The sequence below is a fragment of the Scyliorhinus canicula genome, chromosome 5 (assembly GCF_902713615.1).
Source record: "Scyliorhinus canicula chromosome 5, sScyCan1.1, whole genome shotgun sequence".
In the NCBI taxonomy this organism is placed as follows: domain Eukaryota; kingdom Metazoa; phylum Chordata; class Chondrichthyes; order Carcharhiniformes; family Scyliorhinidae; genus Scyliorhinus; species Scyliorhinus canicula.
The window spans coordinates 155,282-177,156 of record NC_052150.1 but is presented as its reverse complement, the minus strand read 5'-3'; the positions used below and the strand labels follow the sequence as shown (position 1 = coordinate 177,156).

Below are 21,875 nucleotides of genomic sequence, written 5' to 3'. Positions count from 1 at the left end.
AACAGGCAACATGCAGACCTTGACAGCAACATCTAAATCAGGTGAATGAATTAAAGAATGTTTTAGGAATGAAGATGGGACTTTCTTCATTTTGCTGTTCAGCTACCTGAGACAATGTGCTGTAAAAATGAGGGAATCCCCATTTTCTTCTTTTAACTTTAAAAGCTCAAAGAACTAAACAGACAAAAGCTTTGGGGAAGTCTATTCACCAAAATAAACATTACAGGTTAGATGAAAAATTCTTCAGGAAATTGGAAAACAATCACTAGCTGATGTTGGAATAGTCCATTATTCCTTGCTGCAACCAGGATTGTGAAATAGAGATACATGTTATACAGAACAACAAAGCTGTTACGTTCAGCTCAGTCACACCAGAAACACAAACAGAAACAGTTTACTTGATGAATTTGCACTGTTTTAATATCAGTGAAGTTATGGATTTTGTGTTGAACACAAAATAAATTTTTGGAAGGTCTTCAACGTTGAATCATAGAATCCCTACAGAGCAGGAAGGCCATTTGGCCCATTGAGTCTGCACCAACCCTCTGAAAGAGCACCCTACCTAGGCCCGCTCCCCTGCCCCATCCCCAACTAGGCCCACTCCTCTGCCCCATCCCCAACTAGGCCCACTCCCCTGCCCCATCCCCAACTAGGCCCACTTCTCTGCCCCATCCCCAACTAGGCCCACTCCCCTGCCCCATCCCCAACTAGGCCCACTCCCCTGCCCCATCCCCAACTAGGCCCATTCCCCTGCCCCATCCCCAACTAGGCCCACTCCCCTGCCCCATCCCCAACTAGGCCCACTCCTCTGCCCCATCCCCAACTAGGCCCACTCCCCTGCCCCATCCCCAACTAGGCCCACTCCCCTGCCCCATCCCCAACTAGGCCCACTCCCCTGCCCCATCCCCAACTAGGCCCACTCCTCTGCCCCATCCCCATAACCCATAAATTAATTTACAAGATGTGGGCGTTGTTGGTTAGGTCAGCATTTATTATCCATCCCTAGTTGCCTTCTTGAACCGCTGCAGTCGCTGGTGTGTAGGTACACCCACAGCGCTGTTAAGGAGGGAGCTCCACGATGTTACCCAGCAACAGCGAAGAAACGGCCAATATATTTCCAAGTCAGGGTGGTGAGTGGCTTGGAGGGGAACCTCCAGGTGGTGGGGTTCCCAGGGATCTGCTGCTCTTGTCCTTCTAGATGGTAGCAGTCGTGGGTTTGGAAGGAGCTGTCTAAAGAACCTTGGTGAGTTCCTGTAGTGCATCTTGTAGATGGTCCACACAGCTGACACTGTTCGTCGGTGGTGGAGGGATTGAATGTTTATCGACACTAAGGGGCAACTTAGTGTGGCCAATCCACCCAATCTGCACATATTTGGACTGTGGGAGGAAACTGGAGCACCTGGAGGAAACCCACGCAGACACGGGGAGAAAGTGAAAACTCCGCACAGACAGCGACCCAACGGGGAATCGAACCCGGTTCCCTGGCATTGTGAGGCAGCAGAGTTAACCACTGTGCCACATCCGTCTGTCTTTATCAAATGCATGGGAAGTGTAAAAAGATCTGAGAGGAAGTGTGTATTTTAATTCAGCACATTTTCAAAATATTCTCCATTGGCTGACCAAAATCGGGAACCGCGATTGGCCGGAGAATCAGTTCTGACGCCAAAATCGTGGTGGGCACTTGACGCCAAATCACAATTCTCCGTCACCTCGACAGCGGTGTCAATGCATTCCGGAACGCACACACAGTAAACACCGCTTGCATATCATGAGCAGGCCCAACCCGGTATCTCCCGGGACCTCAGTGATTCTTCGCCTCCGATGGGCCGGCTTCCCGATGGCGCGGTTCAGTTGTGCTTTTAAAAATCAAGAAACTGGTGTGCTGGCTGCTGAGGGAGAGAGAGGGAATACGGGCACAGAGAGGAGTCACTGTGGGTTCCGGGCAGAACAGAACACCCAGCTGGGCTGGGTGGGCCTGTCAGTGCCTGGGCGGGGGGGGGGGGGGGGGGGGGGGGGGATGTGCAGGGGTGATGGGGGAACAGGCAGAGTTACTGGGGTGACCCCCTGGGTTGGCAGTAACAGCGGATCTGGTCCGTGGAATGGAACATGATGACAGCACGCTCGGCGATGAGCTCCATGCTCAACATAATTTGACAATTTCTGACTCCTGCCCATGGTAGTACCTTCCACCATCCACCTGGGTAATCCTTGCATGCGATCTGGACATTCCATCACACGGTCCCATCGAATCCCTGGACCCTATCATCAAACTGTGCCCTGTAGATACGATTTTGGCTTCGGGCAATGGAGGATCCCGCCCAGGTGTCTGTCTGCAATACCTGAGCTTGGATTAGCGATATTCAGCATCATTTATCTACTTTCTTCCTCACAATTCAAACTTCCCCAATTTCATTTCACGTAATCCAGCTAAAATAATGCAACCATTTACACTGAACATACCTAAATGTAGAAGTACTTCAGATTTTAGCAATAAGGTCATCAACATGGAACCTTGGGCAGGAACATCCCAGAAATCAGGAAAATCTGATTCCGGGCGGAGTAAATGGAATTTGACCGTCTGAGGCGGCACTTTGTTTAAAAAAATGCAGAAGTACAGGTTTCAGGTCAGATCGCTAGGGTGGAGTGGGGGGAGTGTACTCTGATTCACCCCTCCCACCATCACCTCATTGCTTCAATAATCTGACCGTCATATTTAAAGGTGGCCTCTGCGCACAGTGAGGAAGAGGAAGCTGCTGGGAAGTCATCACTGCCAAACCGAGGAAGCATACTGCCCCAGGGTTCCCTTCCCTCCCTTCAACCCTTAATTAAACCCTGGTATCACACGGCAGAATTGTCTGCAACCTCGCTCTTGTGTTGCCCTATTATGTATTTTCTTGTATTTTGTTTAATTCCCTTTTCTTCCCATGTCCTGAATGATCTGTTGAGCTGCTTGCAGAAAAATACTTTTCACTGTACCTCGGTACACGTGACAATAAACAAATCCAATCCAATCTAATCCTTCCACTCACAACGTGGAGCCACTGAGCGAGCACTGCCCCAACTAGAGAGCATTCACCTCCCAGGCTCCCCTCACAGTTTTACTTTCTGAGGCTTATTGCACATTATACTGCCGTGGGAGTTAAATTTGACATGGGGTGTGATTTTGGCGTATGGGCCTGATAATGATTTGAAAATTTATTCCAATAATGTTTCACAGTGGGGATTGCAGCCGGCCACTGATAGGGGAGAGAACAATTGCATCTGAATTTATATCACTGGGAAATATGCATCAGATCTCCTTCTGGGTTTGTTATGTAACACTGTCAAACATGTCCACCACAAATAGGAGTGAAATGTCCCGGCCATTAACTCTGTTTCTCTCTCCACAGATGCTGCCTGACATGCTGAGTATTCCGAGCTGTTTCTGCTTTTACTATATTTGAGATTTTAGTAATCTGGCTGAAGATGTTTGACCAACAAGCACCAAATAACAAAATGTTATCTTGCAAAACTAATGGCTACCAACCTGTATCAGAAAGTTATGATGCTTACAAATGAGTCTTTATAAAAATGATATATTGGCAAATACTTTAAATAGGTCAAAACGTGAATATAAAAATGCCTGTCACTATTACCTTACACAATTGGAAGAACTGTAAAACTATCTTAAAAAAGACAATGTTAAAGACAAAATAATTTGATGCAGTAAATGCAGCAGCTGCCCAATTGCAATTCAGCATCATTTACTATAAACAACATCTAAGGACAATATCTAACTCGACGTAGGTTTAGTGTTATACAAACATACAGAATAGCAGTAGAAGTCAGCAGGCCTTTCGGCCCATCGAATCTGCTCTGCTATTCAATAACATCCTGGCTGATCCATTTGTGTTTCGAATTCGCATTCCTATCTACCCCTTTTGATTCCCTTGGCGAACAAGAATCTAACTACTTCCACCATAAACATATACAGTGACCCTGCCTCCACTGCCTTCTAAGGAAGAGTTATACTAGCGACTGTTAAGATACTGAGCACATACTCTCTGTGATCAGTGCATCGCAAGTTTTTGTTTTTTTCTCTTCCCTTAAATTCTTTGAGAAATCTTTGAAATCTACTAACACGATACGCTACTCAGAACATTGTCAAAAATCTGTACTTTTCCATAACAATTTGACTTATGACATCAGTAAGCAAAAGCTAACAACAGTTAGAGATAAACAAACGTACCAGGTCTTGAAAGCGAACAGCTCACCCTTAGTGTAATTACGTTTGGAAAACACCACAATCTACTTGGGATGTTGAAGGAAATACAAACTGTCTACAAACAGTGACGATGAAGAAATGACACTGCTTCTGTTAACTGGGTTCCACTGAAGCCACCCAGAGTTAAGGCAATGCAACCACCTTCCTGCAGCTCTGGTTCAGCTCATATGACTAACTGTTGAAAGGAATTGTGTCAGCGCCCACATCCTGCCCACAGCTGTACACAGAATCTTTGCAGAAAGCAGCACCCAGCTATCTATTTATATATATGTTGCCCGCCTACATCACAGAGGCTGCAATCAGCATCTAATTGGTTAAACATATGGACCATTCTGAGGTAGATTACCAAAGGCTCTGGACAATGTGCATGAACAGAAAGCTTTAAATTGTAGTGTCTGTAAAAAGCAGGAACAACTCTCCTTCCGCTCTGGCTCAATAATGTTGACTCGAGGCTGTTTGACTCTTTAGCTCAGCTGTTGTCGCTTTGCCTCTTTCGTGCATTGCTCCAGGTGATAGTTTCGTCTTGATGGCATCTTCGTACCTGAGGCTAGTCCTCACTCCCAGAAACTAGCTCCGGAAAACAATAGGCCTGGGCACTGGGAGGTGGGGAAATAGTTCCGAATGTCAGAGTAGCTGCATTATCCAAAATATCAAGGTGGAAGGATTGAAAATTAAACTGAATCAGACCAGATCAGAGGTTACAGAAATACAGGAAATATGGACAAACGTGGATATTTTCATTTTATGTAACTAATTTAAATAAATGCTAACCATTATTCTCAGATCTGATAACAACTAAATAATTATATTAAATAGGTAAAAATTGCTTTTTTAAAAATATTAATCAGCATCTAAAAGACAGTTCTGGACCAATCAACAGCGATGATTGGCTGAGATAATCATTACCTCAAAAAACGACCAAGGGCCCAATTCTGCCAAGTGTAATTTTGGGTGATTTTGGCGGGAGTTTCCCACCATTTTTTTGACTGAGTTCCAGACCAGGGCTGGAATTCCTCAGCCATGTTATTAACTTCCCACTGGCAGCACCCCCGCCCGCGGGTTTCTCAGTGCCGTGTGGGGGCTTCTATGGGAAACCCCATTGACACGCGAAGGGAGGATAGAATCCCACCGCCAGCGAATGGCGTATCTCCAGAAATACGCGGCTGGGGAACCAGAGAATCATTCATACCCCCCTTTCACTTCCCCACACTTCTCATTTTTTGGGGCCATGGGAGGTTCCCCCCCAATCTAGTCCACACTTGACTTCAGGAAATACCGTACACGCCCCTGTCTGTATCAGCGGTGCCAAAATGGAGATGGTTGAAATCTTCAAATTCCTAAGTGTGCACATCACCAACAATCTGTCCTACTCCACCCACGTCAAAGCCACATCCAAAAAAACACAACAGCGCCTATATTTCCTCATGAAACTAAGGAAATTCGGCGTGTCCACATTAACTCTTACCAACTTTTACAGATACACCATAGAAAGCATCTTATCGCGCTGCATCACAGCCTGGTATGGCAACTGCTCGGCCCAAGACCGCAAGAAACTTCAGAGAGTCGTGAACACCACCCAGTCCATCACATAAACCTACCTCCCATCCATTGACTCTATCTACACCGCCCGCTGCCTGGGGAAAGCGGACAGCATAATCAAAGATCCCTCCCACCCGGCTCACTTGTAAAATGTACTAGATGCTGTGGTATGAAGAGGCAAGAGTTCAGCTCCTTTTCCACCAACACACCTTTAATGGTTCAAACTCACTCTGCACAGAACTCTACAGATCATCACAAGCTCCAGAGTCCACCTGAAGCCCCTTTACAAATCAGTGTCAATCATTGAACACTTAACATAAATGAGACAATCATTGAACATTTAACATAAATGAGACAACTAATTGCAATGTCTCTTAACCCATTACTTAACAGTCTCCCCTTCCTTGGAGAAAAAAACAATTAGGTAAAAACAAAATTTCAAGAAACTAAAATTTCAAGAAACTAAAACATACACCTGATTCCCCCCCCCCCTTTTTTAAAGTAGAAGAAAAAAAAAACATTCACAGAAACAGGAGCCCTTCATTCACGATATCTAAAAGTTTCTGTGAACTAGCCCCTCTTTTCGTGAAAGTCTAACAATTGATAGCTACTGTCAACCCATTTAATTTTTGTTATTTCCCCTCTGTCCAACATCTGCTTTAAACTTGCGATGTCTATCCGTAACCTCTTTTCATTGACACTTTTTGTAGAGTGCACATTTTCCCACAGAGATTTATTGTCAATGTGACAGTCAATAGGTATATTACTTAAATCCTCTAATCCCAAAATTTCTGTCAATATCTGACTTATATTAAAGGCCATATCCACCGCTTCCACTAAGCTTAATGTCTCAGCAGCCAAAGTGCTTTTGACCACTCTCCTTATTTTCTTTGTTTCCCACACAAGAAGGCAACATTTACCATTGTTCCCCAAAAGAAAAATTATAAAACCTCCTGCGCTTGAAACTCCATCACAGAAATTTGCATAGGACGCATCACTATAAACTATGAGTTTCAAATGCCTAGGATCACCTAAAACAGGGAACTTCAAAACACACTCCTGCATTTTTAGTTTGGCCAACACTTCATTTGCTCTTATTATGTCTTCCACTTTGGGATCATTCACCTTTGTACTCAACTCTAAAACATCAAAACTCACGTCCGGTCTAGTCTGTCTTCCTAACCAGTTCAGTTGCCCAATTAAACTTCGCAGTTGCTCTTTTTCTATCTTCAAAACCATTGCGTCTTTTTGTGAAACCCGGCCATGACTAATTGCTATTGGACTGATGCTTTCCAAGTAAGATTGCTGACGTAAAGTTGCCCCTAACTGAGTCTGTCCGATTTCCAAACCAATATATTTAAATGCACCGGAAGCCTGACTTCCAACCCTGAATTCTTTCCTCAAACCAGAGATTACAATAGCTTCAAAATCACTAGTCCCACCCCACAAAAAATCATCGACATCCATCATGAAGATGCCAGCAAGATTTCCTTTATAGTGCCAGTAAAACATTGCAGGATCTGCTTTCAACTGGCAACAGCCTAACTTTAACAAGACTGACCTCACCGAAAAGTACCAGACTCTAGATGCATCATTTAATCCATATACACATTTGTTCAACTTCCACAGTACCCCTTCTGTGTTAGCTGCTTCTTTAGGAGGATGGAGAAAAATGTCTCTCTGGAGCTGATGCCCCTGCAAAAAGGCAGCTTTTATATCTATAGATTTGCATTCCCATGCCTTTGTGGCTAATACAGCCAAGAAGATCTTTAAAATAACCTTTCCTGCTGTAGATGAATCTACCCTTAAGTCCTGATCGTCTAAGTTTTCTTCAAATCCCCTTGCCACAAGCCTGGCCTTTGCCTTATAAGTTCCATCTGGAAGAACCTTTTCTGTACAAATCCATCTGTGGGATAGAGCTTTTTGTCCCCTATCCGGTACTTCTGTGTATACCCCAAATTCACTCCAACTATGCAATTCTTGCTGTTTAGCATCTTTGATAACTTTTTCATCTAATTTATTTGAAGCCACCAAAATCTCACGTGCATGTGGGCTTCTACTTCTATTTGCATTCGTAGTCTTATTCCTGTTCCGAGATCTTGATAAACTATGTCCCCTTTCCTGCCTGGTATCTCGTTCTGTACTGCTACTGCTTGATCTTTCTCTTCTGTAGCGGGATGTCCTTTCAATAGTTCTCGACCTTTTCCTGTGAATCTGTTCACTATCCGATGTACTATCTGAACTGGCACTGTGTTTCTGTGCCCTCCATTTTTGAACTTCGTTTTCCCAATCCATTGTCTTTACTTCCTCCCCTGAATGCTGTACATTCAACCAATGTTTATACTTTCCAGTGGCCTTCCCTGCTCTACTAATAACAGTTGCATCCTTCCATTGACTAGACCCTTCAGGCAAGTATGTCACTTTTGTACCAACCATTGGCAGTTGCCCTTTCGGAAAAATGGCCTGATCTAATTTATCAGAGGTGTCGTGTTCCTCTACAGAAACCCTGTCTATATCAGTTAACTGGTCCTCATAGTTCTGTAACACATGCGTACCAGATGATTCTGGTTCCTCGTCTTGTCTGTCTGCTCTGTCTAAATTTGAAAATTTGTAATCGGTACCCATTATCCTTGATGAATGTACTCTAACAGTTTAATTACCATGTTGCAAAATAAATGTTTTGCCATCTATGCCTATGATCTTCCCTGAGCCTTTCCATTCATTAGAATTGTCTCTCTTATAGTATACCATTTCTCCTTGTTGAAAAACGGCATCTGATGGCCGTACATTATGTCTTAAAGCTCTGCGAATTCTTTCAGAGACTTCTGCTTCCAAAAAAGCTTTTCTACTGCTATGTAACGCGTTTAAATGTTCAGCAAAACCTGAGCTAATTGTAATCCCTTCCCAAGCTGGAGGCTGGTCATCCAAAATGGAGGGAATTTTAGGATTTCTACCAAACACTAATTGCTAAGGACTATAACCCCCAACCATCTGCAATGAATTCTTTGCATGTACCGGCCATGCTAAAGCTGAATTTAGCGTGCGGTTTGGTTGATCTCCCAAAATTTTCCGAAGCATGTCATCAATAACAGCATGATTTCTTTCACAGACACCATTACTAAATGGGCTTTCGGCAGCCGTGTTCATAACTCTGATATTCATGTTTTCACACATATCCCTAAACTCATCATTAGCAAATTCTCCCCCATTGTCCGTAAAGAATTTTGCTGGTGGACCCATTCCTGTCCCGATCCATTTATTCACAATTTTGTCCAAAATTACTCTCTTTTCTTTACTTCGTACAATCGTTGATTGACTAAATCTGGTAGCTAAATCTACAAAATGCAAAATAAATATATTATTTGCTTTATCCCAGATCTTAAGGTCCATGGCCACAATGTCATTAAAATCCCTGGCCAAAGGTAAGGTTACTATCGGTCGTGCTGGTGTCCTTCTGTACTTCCTGCAAACTTCACAGCGATCACTAACCTGTTCTATCAGCTTAGAATTGTCATCATCCCTTACCCCTGCATCCTTTAATAAATTTTTCAGCCTCTGAGGAGACGGATGAGCAAATTGCCTATGCAGTTTTACTACAATAAGCTTTTTACCAGCTAAAGTCGCATTATGAACTGGCGCTAATACATCCTTAACCACTCTACTTGAAACATTATTTGTCAATAATGGAATACAATAGTGTCCCGACTGTGTAAATTGTAAGTCCACCGTCTTTCCAAAAACTGTTGCCTTATCCTGTTCCATATCCAGCTTCATGTGTGCTTTCTTCATCGACGGTCTGCTCAGAAGCAAAGGTATCTCACTTGACACAACATCCGTGCTAATGAAATGATTCACTACAGCAATATTACAAGGGATCACCACTCTTTTCAGCGACTTCAGAGTATTATCATCCCCAAACCTGAAACTTGTGGAACTTTTAAATTCCTTAACCTTGTTACGATTTTCAACATCCAATGCGTCCAGGTAACATTTTAACCAGTCAATCCCACACACAGTAGATGTGCAGCCACTGTCCAATACAGCACAGTTAAAAGATTCTGCAACCAACACCCTCATTACCGGCGTAAAGCAGTTTGTTAATAGGACAATGCCTTCTTTCTGGTCACTATCTTTTTCCTCTTCTGACTCTTCCGTGTCATGTGTCGCTTCAAATACTCTATCATAACGAGTTGGACAGTTGAAAGCATAATGGTATTGAGAGTCACATCGAAAACATCGATTTATCATGCCTCGTGCATTTCTGGGGTTCATCCTCCTATTGTAGGTTCTAACTGGGTTTCTGTCTTCATAATTTCCTTGTCTCGGTCTTTTATAGTCTTGAGGCCTGTTTGTAGCCATACGATTTCGCCATCCTGTTAGTAGTTTATCTTCCATATTCTGCCTTATAGCAGGCTGACCTATTTGGGTCATCAGAGCCATTGGAATCGAATGTTTCCCCAAAAGTTTTTATAAAGCTGTTGTCATCTGTTCGCATAAGGTATTGTTATCCGTAAACTGAACTCCTGTCAAAACCAGGAGCCTATCCATGTTGCTCACTCTCGCACAATCAAGTAATTTAAAGGCCGATACAGACAGTGGAAATTCCAGCCTGTGTTTCTGCAGCCTTTTATATAGTCTGCCAAATTCCATTATATAGTCTTCCATAGATAAATCCTCCATTTTCCGGAACTTATCAAAATCCAACCATGCTTCATACGCACTTAACAAGTCATCGTTCTTATAAATCTTGTCCATATAAAGTAATAAAGTCGCCAGACATTCTTCTGAGTCTAACTCTTCCAATTCCAGCTCAGAAAGCACTTTGATTCGGATTTTACTGCCATATGGTAAAGAAAGAGCCAATGCCATACCTTGTTTTCTCTTTCCTAAAGCAGTCACCTTAGTCCACATAACTACTGCACTTCTCCATTGGTCGTATGATTCCCTTTCAGAAACTAGGGGAGGATAATCATAACCAGCCATCTTTGTCCTGGGTTCAGCCATGTTTCCCTTTTTTTCACTCCTTGGTTTGATCTGGAAAAATTGTATCTTTCAAGCCTTCACATTTACACAGCAACCATCCTCTGTTACCATTGTTAACATGTACTAGATGCTGTGGTATGAAGAGGCAAGAGTTCAGCTCCTTTTCCACCAACACACCTTTAATGGTTCAAACTCACTCTGCACAGAACTCTACAGATCATCACCAACTCCAGAGTCCACCTGAAGCCCCTTCACATATCAGTGTCAATCATTGAACACTTAACATAAATGAGACAACTAATTGCAATGTATCTTAACCCATTACTTAACATCACTCACTCTTCCAACTTCTTCCATCGGGCAGGAGATACAGAAGTCTGAGCACACGCACAAACAGATTCAATAACAGCTTATTACCCGCTGTTACCAGATTCCGGAACAATCCTCTTATGGACAGAATTGATCTCTTCACACATCTTCGCTACTGGGTAGTACTACACTCCGTATGCTTCACCCGATATTTGCGTCTATGTATTTATTCACATTGTGTGTTTATGTATGTCCTATGTTTTTCCATGTATGGAACGATCTGTCTGAACTGTACAGAACATACTTTTCACTGCACCTCGGTACACGTGGCAATAAATCTAAAGCTAATCTAAATTTCCACAAAACCAACTCCTCAGAGATTGGGGTAAATTTTTGAAAAGGTGCCCCAATCTCTAAGTGAACTTGAGGGTGAGGGTCCACCATTCCCCCCACCCACAGACAATGCCATTCCCCACAGACAGGGGAATTACCCCCTTTCCCAAAAGTGAGCACACAGGCTATGAGGTCGTTGAGGGCACCCCCTTATTATGCCCCCGAAATCCCCTTTGAGGTCCCCATCCCTTTACTTAGCCAACCATTATGAAGCCCCTTCATACCCCCCTTCACCACCCCACCATTCAAACATCCCATTCACTTCCCCTTTCATGGGCATGGTCCCATTCAGACCCCAACCCTTGGCAGTACCGGGCCGGAGGCCTGGCAGTTCCCCTGGAACCCTGGCAATGATAACCAAATGCCAGGTTGATACAGCCAGGGTCCCCCAGGTGCCACGGGGAATGCCAGGGTGCTGACCGTCCCTTTCCCTGCCCACCCTGGAGACTCTAATGACCTCTGAGATCCCTAGAGTGGCCATCGGCCTGGTCTCCACTTGTGCAGACCAGTACAAATCAGCACCAGAGTGAGCCCTTGCCAATGTGCGGGGGGGGCACCGCCAGATCTGCAGAACCCCCACCGCAGCAGAGCGGAGGGTTCTGGGCATGATCGGAGCGGCTGAAGAAAGGGCAGTCGACAGGACAGAGGACGGATCTGGGTAGGAAATGGGACCCCGCGCGTATGTCGCCCCCCACACACTCACCATCTCCACATCCACCACCACCCCGCTACTGCCCCCAGAACCCCGCTCCACCACCAAACCCCTCCCCCCACACCCCCTCCTCCTGTATACCACCACCCTCCCCCAGCCCGCGAAGCAATCATGCGTCTTGTTTTGTGTCTTACAGGAGCTGCTGTAAAGGGGTGGGGCTTCTGGTGTCCCCGCGCCCGACTACAGCCACAGCCCGAACCCCCGATGCCAGCAGAGATGACAGTGATCCCGGCATGGACGGGAGCCCTTGACCCACATCCCGTTATACCCTCGAGTCCAGGGAAGACACTGACTTCCCCGTCCCCAATACCCTCCACCATCCCACAGACCCACCCTCCACCATCCCAGACACCCACCCTCCACCGTCCCACAGACCCACCCTCCACCATCCCGGTGACCCACATCCTCCACCATCCCACAGACCCACCCTCCACCATCCCAGAGACCCACCCTCCACCATCCCACAGACCCACCCTCCACCATCCCAGTGACCCACATCCTCCACCATCCCAGTGACCCACCCTCCACCATCCCAGACACCCACCCTCCACCATCCCAGACACCCACCCTCCACCATCCCACAGACCCACCCTCCACCATCCCAGACACCCACCCTCCACCATCCCACAGACCCACCCTCCACCGTCCCACAGACCCACCCTCCACCGTCCCACAGACCCACCCTCCACCATCCCACAGACCCACCCTCCACCATCCCAGACACCCACCCTCCACCATCCCAGACACCCACCCTCCACCATCCCACAGACCCACCCTCCACCATCCCAGTGACCCACATCCTCCACCATCCCAGAGACCCACCCTCCACCATCCCAGTGACCCACCCTCCACCGTCCCACAGACCCACCCTCCACCATCCCAGACACCCACCCTCCACCATCCCAGTGACCCACATCCTCCACCATCCCAGTGACCCACCCTCCACCATCCCACAGACCCACCCTCCACCATCCCAGAGACCCACCCTCCACTGTCCCACAGACCCACCCTCCACCGTCCCACAGACCCACCCTCCACCATCCCACAGACCCACCCTCCACCATCCCACAGACCCACCCTCCACCATCCCACAGACCCACCCTCCACCATCCCACAGACCCACCTTCCACCATCCCAGTGACCCACATCCTCCACCATCCCAGACGCCCACCCTCCACCATCCCAGAGACCCACATCCTCCACCATCCCAGACGCCCACCCTCCACCATCCCAGAGACCCACCCTCCACCATCCCAGAGACCCACCCTCCACCATCCCAGAGACCCACCCTCCACCATCCCAGAGACCCACCTTCCACCATCCCAGTGACCCACCCTCCACCATCCCACAGACCCACCCTCCACCATCCCAGAGACCCACCCTCCACTGTCCCACAGACCCACCCTCCACCGTCCCACAGACCCACCCTCCACCATCCCACAGACCCACCCTCCACCATCCCACAGACCCACCCTCCACCATCCCACAGACCCACCCTCCACCATCCCACAGACCCACCTTCCACCATCCCAGTGACCCACATCCTCCACCATCCCAGACGCCCACCCTCCACCATCCCAGAGACCCACATCCTCCACCATCCCAGACGCCCACCCTCCACCATCCCAGAGACCCACCCTCCACCATCCCAGAGACCCACCCTCCACCATCCCAGAGACCCACCTTCCACCATCCCAGACACCCACCCTCCACCATCCCAGAGACATTCACCTCGGTTGGGCACTTTAGTGAAGAGACTCCTGGGACACTATCTGGTTCGGACCACACAGCTGACCCGGTAGAGCAGGTGGGGGTCTGGTGCCCCCTTGTAGAGGCTATTGTGGGCATTGCCCCACTGGCCGGTTGTGGGGGGAGCTATGGCAGAGGTTGTGTGGTGCAGGGTGGGGGTTGTGGAGCGGGGGGGAATGGGAGCACCCATATGGCTGGTGTCACTCTGCAAAACCATGTCAAGGTGGGCAGTCAGTGGGGTGTGTAGCAAGGTGGCGGCCTTGCAGGCCGCAGTAATGGCAGTCCTTGCTTGGATACCCTGGTGCCTTGGGGGGTCACCCCAGCCCCACAGTCCGCTCCCTGGACAATCTCATCACCCTTGGCCCTGACAGGGTCACCCCCCCCCCCCCCCCCCCCACCCCCCCACCCCCCCAGCCAGCCCAGCCAGTGTAGTGTCCCGCCCGGCAGGCCAGTTGTGCCTCTCCATGTTCTACCCCCTCCTTCTCCCTCATTGGCCATGGCATCTGTTTACCTATTTTTAAATGCACAAGTGAACCTCGCCATCAGGAATTAGCTCTGGTGCAGGTGGAGAATACTGCGTGAGGCCCACTAATGACATGTCAACAACATTTACTGTACTTGTGGAGTGGAACACATTGACACTGCTGAAACCGACGCCCGCCACAATTTCAGCGTCAAAAACGATTCCCGGCATAATCGCCTTTCCCGATTTCTACGTCGGCCGCTAGAGAATCCCGCCCATGATCTATAGGTCAGTACAAAAGCAGCAACTAAAGCCGGTAAGGTACGAGATAATAAACTCCATGTGACTAAGGGGAAGAGTCGACAGGGAAGAGATGATGAACACAAAGGGACAGGTGGTCTGTCGTGCATTTGTTTTAATTTGTTTTAATGCGAGAAGTTGAGCAGGTAAGGCAGATGAACTTAGGGCTTGGATCAGTACCTGGGAATATGATGTTATTGGTATTACTGAGACTTGGTTGAGGGAAGGGCAGGACTGGCAACTGAATATCCCAGGGTATAGATGCTTCAGGAGGGATAGAGAGGGAGGTAGAAGGGGTGGAGGAGTTGCATTACTGGTCAGAGATGATATCACAGCTGTGATTAAGGAGGGCACGATAGAGGATTCGAGCACTGAGGCAATATGGGTGGAGCTAAGAAATAGGAAGGGTGCAGTAACATTGTTGGGACTTTACTACAGGCCTCCCAAAAGTGAGCATGAAGTAGAGGTACAAATATGCAGACAGATTATAGAAAAATGTAGGAGCAATAGGGTGGTTGTGCTGGGAGATTTTAACTTCCCCAACATTGAATGGGATTCGTGTAGTGTTGGAGGCGTAGATGGAGCAGAGTTTGTAAGGAGCATCTAGGAGAGTTTTTTAGAGCAGTATGTAAATAGTCCAACTCGGGAAGGGGCCATACTGGACCTGGTATTGGGGAATGATCCCGGCCAGGTGGTTGAAGTTTCAGTCGGTGATTACTTTGGGAATAACGATCACAATTCCGTAAGTTTTAGAATACTCATGGACAAAGACGAGAGTGGTCCTGAAGGAAAAGTGTTAAATTGGGGAAAGGCCGAGTATAACAAAATTCGGCAGGAGCTCGGGAATGTGGATTGGGAGCAGCTGTTTAAGGGTAAATCCACATTTGAAATGTGGGAGTCTTTTAAGGAAAGGTTGATTAGAGTGCAGGACAGACATGTTCCTGTGAAAATGAGAGATAGAAATGGCAAGATTAGGGAACCATGGATGACGGGTGGAATTGTGAGACTAGCTAAGATGAAAAAGGAAGCATATGTAAGATCGAGGCGACTCAAAACTGATGAAGCTTTGGAGGAATATCAGGAAAGTAGGACGAATCTCAAACGCGCAATAAAAAGGGCTAAAAGGGGTCATGAAATATCTTTGGCTAACAGGGTTAAGGAAAATCCCAAAGCCTTTTATTCGTATGTAAGGAGCAAGAGGGTAACTAGGGAAAGGATTGGCCCACTCAAAGACAAGAGAGGGAATTTATGCGTGGAGTCAGAGGAAATGGGTGAGATTCTTAATGAGTACTTTGCATCAGTATTCACAAAGGAGAGGGACAAGACGAATGTTGAGGCTAGGGATGGATGTTTAAATACTCTAGGTCAAGTTGTCATACGGAAAGGGGAAGTTTTGGGTATTCTAAAAGACATTAAAGTGGACAAGTCCACAGGACCGGATGGGATCTATCCCAGGTTACTGAGGGAAGCAAGGGTCGAAATAGCTGGGACCTTAATAGATATCTTTGCAGCATCCTTGAGCACGGGTGAGGTCTCGGAGGACTGGAGAATTGCTAATGTTGTCCCTTTGTTTAAGAAGGATAGCAGGGAAAATCCAGGGAATTACAGACCTGTGAGCTTGACGTCAGTGGTAGGCAAACTGTTGGAGAAGATACTGAGGGATAGGATCTATTCACATCTGGAAGGAAATAGACTTATCAGTGATAGGCAGCATGGTTTTGTGCAGGGAAGGTCATGTCTTACAAATCTAATAGAATTCTTTGAGGAAGTGACAAAGTTAATTGATGAGGGAACGGCTGTAGATGTCATATACATGATAAGGTTTCCCATGGCAGGTTGATGGCAAAAGTGAAGTCGTATGGGGTTCAGGGTGTACTAGCTAGATGGATAAAGAACTGGCTGGGCAACAGGAGACAGAGAGTAGTGGTGGAAGGGAATGTCTCAGAATGGAGAAGGGTGACTAGTGGTGTTCCACAGGGATCCGTGCTCGGACCACTGTTGTTTGTGATCTACATAAATGACCTGGAGGAAGGTATAGGTGGTCGGATTAGCAAGTTTTCAGATGATACTAAGATTGGTGGAGTTGCAGATAGCGAGGAGGACTGTCAGAGAATACAACAAAATATAGATAGATTGGAGAGTTAGGCAGAGAAATGGCAGATGGAGTTCAATCCAGGCAAATGCGAGGTGATGCATTTTGGAAGATCAAATTCAAGAGCGGACTATATGGTCAATGGAAGTGTCCTGGGGAAAATTGATGTACAGAGAGATCTGGGAGTTCAGGTCCATTGTACCCTGAAGGTGGCAACGCAGGTTGATAGAGTGGTCAAGAAGGCATACAGCATGCTTGCCTTCATCGGACGGGGTATTGAGTACAAGAGTTGGCAGGTCACATTACAGTTGTATAGGACTTTGGTTAGGCCACATTTGGAATACTGCGTGCAGTTCTGGTCGCCACATTACCAGAAGGATGTGGATGCTTTGGAGAGGGTGCAGAGGAGGTTCACCAGGATGTTGCCTGGTATGGAGGGTGCTAGCTATGAAGAAATTTGAGTAGATTAGGATTGTTTTCGTTGGAAAGACAGAGGTTGAGGGGGGACCTGATTGAGGTATACAAAATTATGAGAGGTATGGACAGGGTGGATAGCAACAAGCTTTTTCCAAGAGTGGGGGTGTCAGTTACAAGGGGTCACGATTTCAAGGTGAGAGGGGGAAAGTTTAAGGGGGATGCGCGTGGAAAGTTTTTTACGCAGAGGGTGGTGGGTGCCTTGAACGCTTTACCAGCGGAGGTGGTAGAGGCGGGCATGACAGCATAATTTAAGATGCATCTGGACAGGTATATGAATGGGCGGGAACAGAGGGAAGTAGATCTTGGAAAATAGGAGACAGGTTTAGATAAAGGATCTGGATCGGCGCAGGCTGGGAGGGCCGAAGGGCCTGTTCCTGTGCTGTAATTTTCTTTGTTCTTTGTTCTTATAAACTGCAACATTCCCTGATTCTGCAATAGAGTATGATCTGTGATGGAACATTTCTCGGGTAAGGGTTAAGATAGCTGCAAGACAATCCAAGCTGGTGACAGAAGAATTCGGAGATAAACTCAGCCAAACAGCTCAATGGGAACATCTTGGTGCAGTTCCCACAACCATTAATGACATTTTCCACAACTTCTTCAGGAGAATAGCTGCTTTTACCAAGGTCCTAGAAGTAATTGAAAGTCCTTGGGTAGATTCTCTGATTCTGAGGCTAAATGCGGAGGATCTGTGGAGCCTCTCACCAATGCTGCGCCCGGTGAGGTGCGAGCAGCCGGACCTCCATGAAATAAACGGCCAGAGAATGGCTGGGTCCGTGGCCGCGCATGCGCACGGTGACAACCTACAACAGTCACACTGTACAACATGGCATTGGCCGCACGTGGACCCAACCTGCCAAATAGTGTCCCCCAGACACCCCCCACCAGTCTCCGCAGCCCTCGCCGAATCCCCCCCAGCCAGGAGAACGGTTCCCGCCCGACTGTGGTGGGCCGAGACCCAGTCCGCAGCTGCCATGCCGGGTTACCGCATGGCTGAGATCAGAAGTGAACGGCGTGGTCGGGAACTCGGCCTGTTGGGGCCGGAGCATCAGGGAGGGCCTTCATGTGATGCGCTGGGGCTGTCCCAACGGCGTGCAGTGCGCGTCGCAATGACCCGGTTTTGGAGGGGGTGGAGCATGCGAAACCTGCATCAAACAGGCGCCACCTCCGATTCAGTCATAAAAAAGAATTCTTCGCCCGGTCGCCAATAATGAAATCGCCTTTGGGGAACAGAGAATCTCACCCCTTACCTGGTGCATTGGAGAATCAGAATTCTGCAAATTTACTAGCAGGAAAGTGCAATCTCTCAGTTTTTAAAAAATCTCTCTGCCGCAGAGGGAGGGGCCATGACTGAGAATCAATTAAAACAAGACAATATGAACCATCTTTTACCAAGGTTAAATAAAAGTTGAAAGTTAAAATAGTTAGAACATAGCGCATAGAACAGCACAGTACAGGCCCTTCGGCCCACGATGTTGTGCCGACCACTGATCCTAATCGAAGATCAACCTAATCTACACCCCTTCAATTTACTGCTGTCCATGTGCCTGTCCAAGAGTCGCTTAAATGTCCCTAATGACTCTGACTCCACCACCCCCACTGGCAGTGCATTCCATACACCTACCACTCTCTGTGTAAAGAATCTACCTCTGACATCTCCCCCATACATTCCTCCAATCACCTTAAAATTATGTCCCCTTGTGACAGCCATTTCCACCCTGGGGAAAAGTCTCTGGCTATCCACTCTATCCATGCCTCTAATCACCTTGTACACCTCTATCAAGTCACCTCTCTTCCTTCTTCACTCCAGTGAGAAAAGCCCTAGCTCCCTCAACCTTTCTTCATACGACATGCCCTCCAGCCCAGGCAGCATCCTGGTAAATCTCCTCTGTACCCTCTCCAAAGCATCCACATCCTTCCTATAATGAGGCGACCAGAACTGGGCACAATATCCCAAGTGTGGTCTAACTAGGGTTTTATAAAGTTGCAGCAAAACCTCGCGACTCTTCAACTGAATCCCCCTGTTAATGAAAGCCAACACACCATACACCTTAACAACCCTGGATGGCAATTTTGAGGGATCTATGTAATGGACCTCAAGATCTCTCTGTTCATCCACACTTCCAAGAATCCTGCCTTTAACCCTGTATTCAGCATTGAAATCCGACTGTCCAAAATGAATCACTTCACATTTATCAAGGATGAACTCCATCTGCCACTTCTCAACCCAGCTCTGCATCCTGTCAATGTCCTGTTGTAACCTGCAACAGCCCTCAACACTATCTACAACTCCACCAACCTTTGTGTCATCAGCAAACTTACTAACCCACCCTTCCACTTCCTCATCCAAGTCATTCATAAAAACCACAAAGAGCAGAGGTCCCAGAGCAGATCCTTGCAGGACACCACTGGTCACCGACCTCCAGGCGGAATACTTTCCAGCCACTACCACTCGCTGTCTTCTTTCGGCCAGCCAATTCTGTATTCAGACAGCCAAATTTCCCTGTATCCCATGCCCTCTAACTTTCTGAATGAGCCTACCATGTGGAACCTTATCAAATGCCTTACTGAAATCCATATACACATCCACTGCCCGACCTTCATCAATGTGTCTCGTCACATCCTCAAAGAATTCAATGAGACTTGTGAGGCATGACCTGCCCCTCACAAAGCCATGCTGACTATCTTTAATCAAACTATGTTTTTCGAAATAATCATAACTCTTATCTCTCAGAATCCTTTCCAATATTTTGCTCACCACAGACGTAAGACTGATGGGTCTGTAATTCCCAGGGATTTCCCTATTCCCTTTTTGAACAGGGGAACAACATCCACCTCCCTCCAATCATCTGGTACTACTCCAGTGGAGAGTGAGGATGCAAAGATCATCGGCAACGGCTCAGCAATCACCTCTCTCGCTTCCCATAGTAACTTTGGGTATATCCCGTCAGGCCCAGGGGACTTATCTACCCTGACGTTTTCCAATATTTCCAGCACATCCTCCTTCTTAATATCAACCTGTTCGAGCCTATTAACCTGATTCACACTGTTCTCCAGTAAATTCTTTTGGAACATTTACATTGCACCTTTCTTGATTGAGGTTAATTAATGAGTGCTTTGGCATTACGCAAGGTGACATCCTCACAAAGAATATACAAAACAAGTTGTGCAACTCTTCAGAAGCTGCTGTGCGTTTCATTTGCATTCACACTTGTACAGTATAGGGCTTGCAGAATTAAAGATATTGCTTAATTCATTCAGTCGGCTCCGAATATCTATACAATAATGTATTCCAGTACAGTACTGAGGGAGTGCAACATTATTGGCGATACCACTCTTTAAGTGGGAGATGAAATCAAGGCTCAGTGAACCATTTCCCTCAGTATGGCTCAGTCTGTAGCAACATTTCAAAAAGGCAAGTGAGTCTCTCAGTTTCCAAATCAACAGTCAAAAATACAGCAAAAAACAAATTGTAAAAGAGTGTAAAGTCACCATAGTCCCAGATGGCCAGAGGCTGCTTTTCCTTCTGAGGGGGGGAGCTGACTGGTGGTGATTTAACCTGAGGGTCCCCACACCTCAGGCGAGGGGCATGGTTGAGAAGGCGGGTCCTTCATGAATAACCTCAGCTGATACAGGAATTGAACCCATGCTGCTGACATCGCTCTGCATCCACAAATCAGCCGTCCAGCGATGATGGGGAGTCCAGGACTAGGTGTCGTTGTTTCAGGATATGGGGGAAACCTTTTAGAACAGAGGTGAGGAGAGATTTCTCCACCTGGAGATTGGTGAATCATAGAAATCATGCAATTTACAGTGCGGAAGGAGTTCATTCGGCCCATTGGGTCTGCACCAGCCCTTGGAACGAGCACCCTACTTAAGCCCATGCCACCACCCTATCCCCATAACCCAGTAACCCCACCTAACCGTTTTGGACACCATGGGGCGATTCAGCATGGCCAATCCACCTAACCTGCACATCTTTGGACTGTGGGAGGAAACCGAGCACCCGGAGGAAACCCACGCACACACGGGGAGAACGTGCAGACTCCGCAGACAGTGACCCAGCCGGGAATCGAACCTGGGACCCTGGCGCTGTGAAGCAACTGTGTTAACCACTGTGCTACTGTGCTGCTCCGTAATCTTGTGAAATTCTTGTGGAATTCGCTGCTGGGGTAGATGAGGCCAAAACATCGTGGCCGGCATGACTGCACAGTGGTTAACACCGTTGCTTCACAGCGCCAGGGTTAGATTCCCGCTTAGGTCACTGTCTGTGTGGAGTCTGCACGTTCTTCCCTTGTCTGTGTGGGTTTCCTCCAGGTGCTCTGGTTTCCTCCCACAAGTCCCAGAAGACGTCCTGTTAGGTGAATTGGACATTCTGAATTCTCCCTCAGTGACCCGAACAGGCACCGGAATGTGGCAACTCGGGGATTTTCACAGTAACTTCACTGCAGTCATGGGCTGGTCGCGGGGCACCTTCTTGGCTGGAATAAGAGTTTGTGGAGAGTGTTTAAAATCAGCTCCATCTTGTCAAGCTCTCAGTGCCAATTCTGAGCCAGCGAATCCGCTGGCGCTGATGAGAATTGCGCAGGTTTCA

The 21,875-nt window shown here is 47.3% G+C and overlaps 1 protein-coding gene across 3 annotated transcripts in view; it reads right to left on the bottom strand.

Annotated features, from left to right (window-relative positions):
• LOC119965739 (brain acid soluble protein 1-like) overlaps positions 1–21,875 on the bottom strand; it is a 153,390-nt gene that overhangs the window by 20,057 nt on the left and 111,458 nt on the right. Inside the window, exon 1 of one of the 3 annotated variants that reach the window (XM_038796503.1) lies at positions 4,229–4,460. The exons of the other annotated variants lie outside the window; for them this stretch is intronic. The gene's annotated coding sequence lies outside the window, so the exon portion shown is untranslated. Of the gene's footprint in view, positions 1–4,228; positions 4,461–21,875 lie in introns of those variants that run through there. 3 annotated transcript variants of the gene reach the window in all.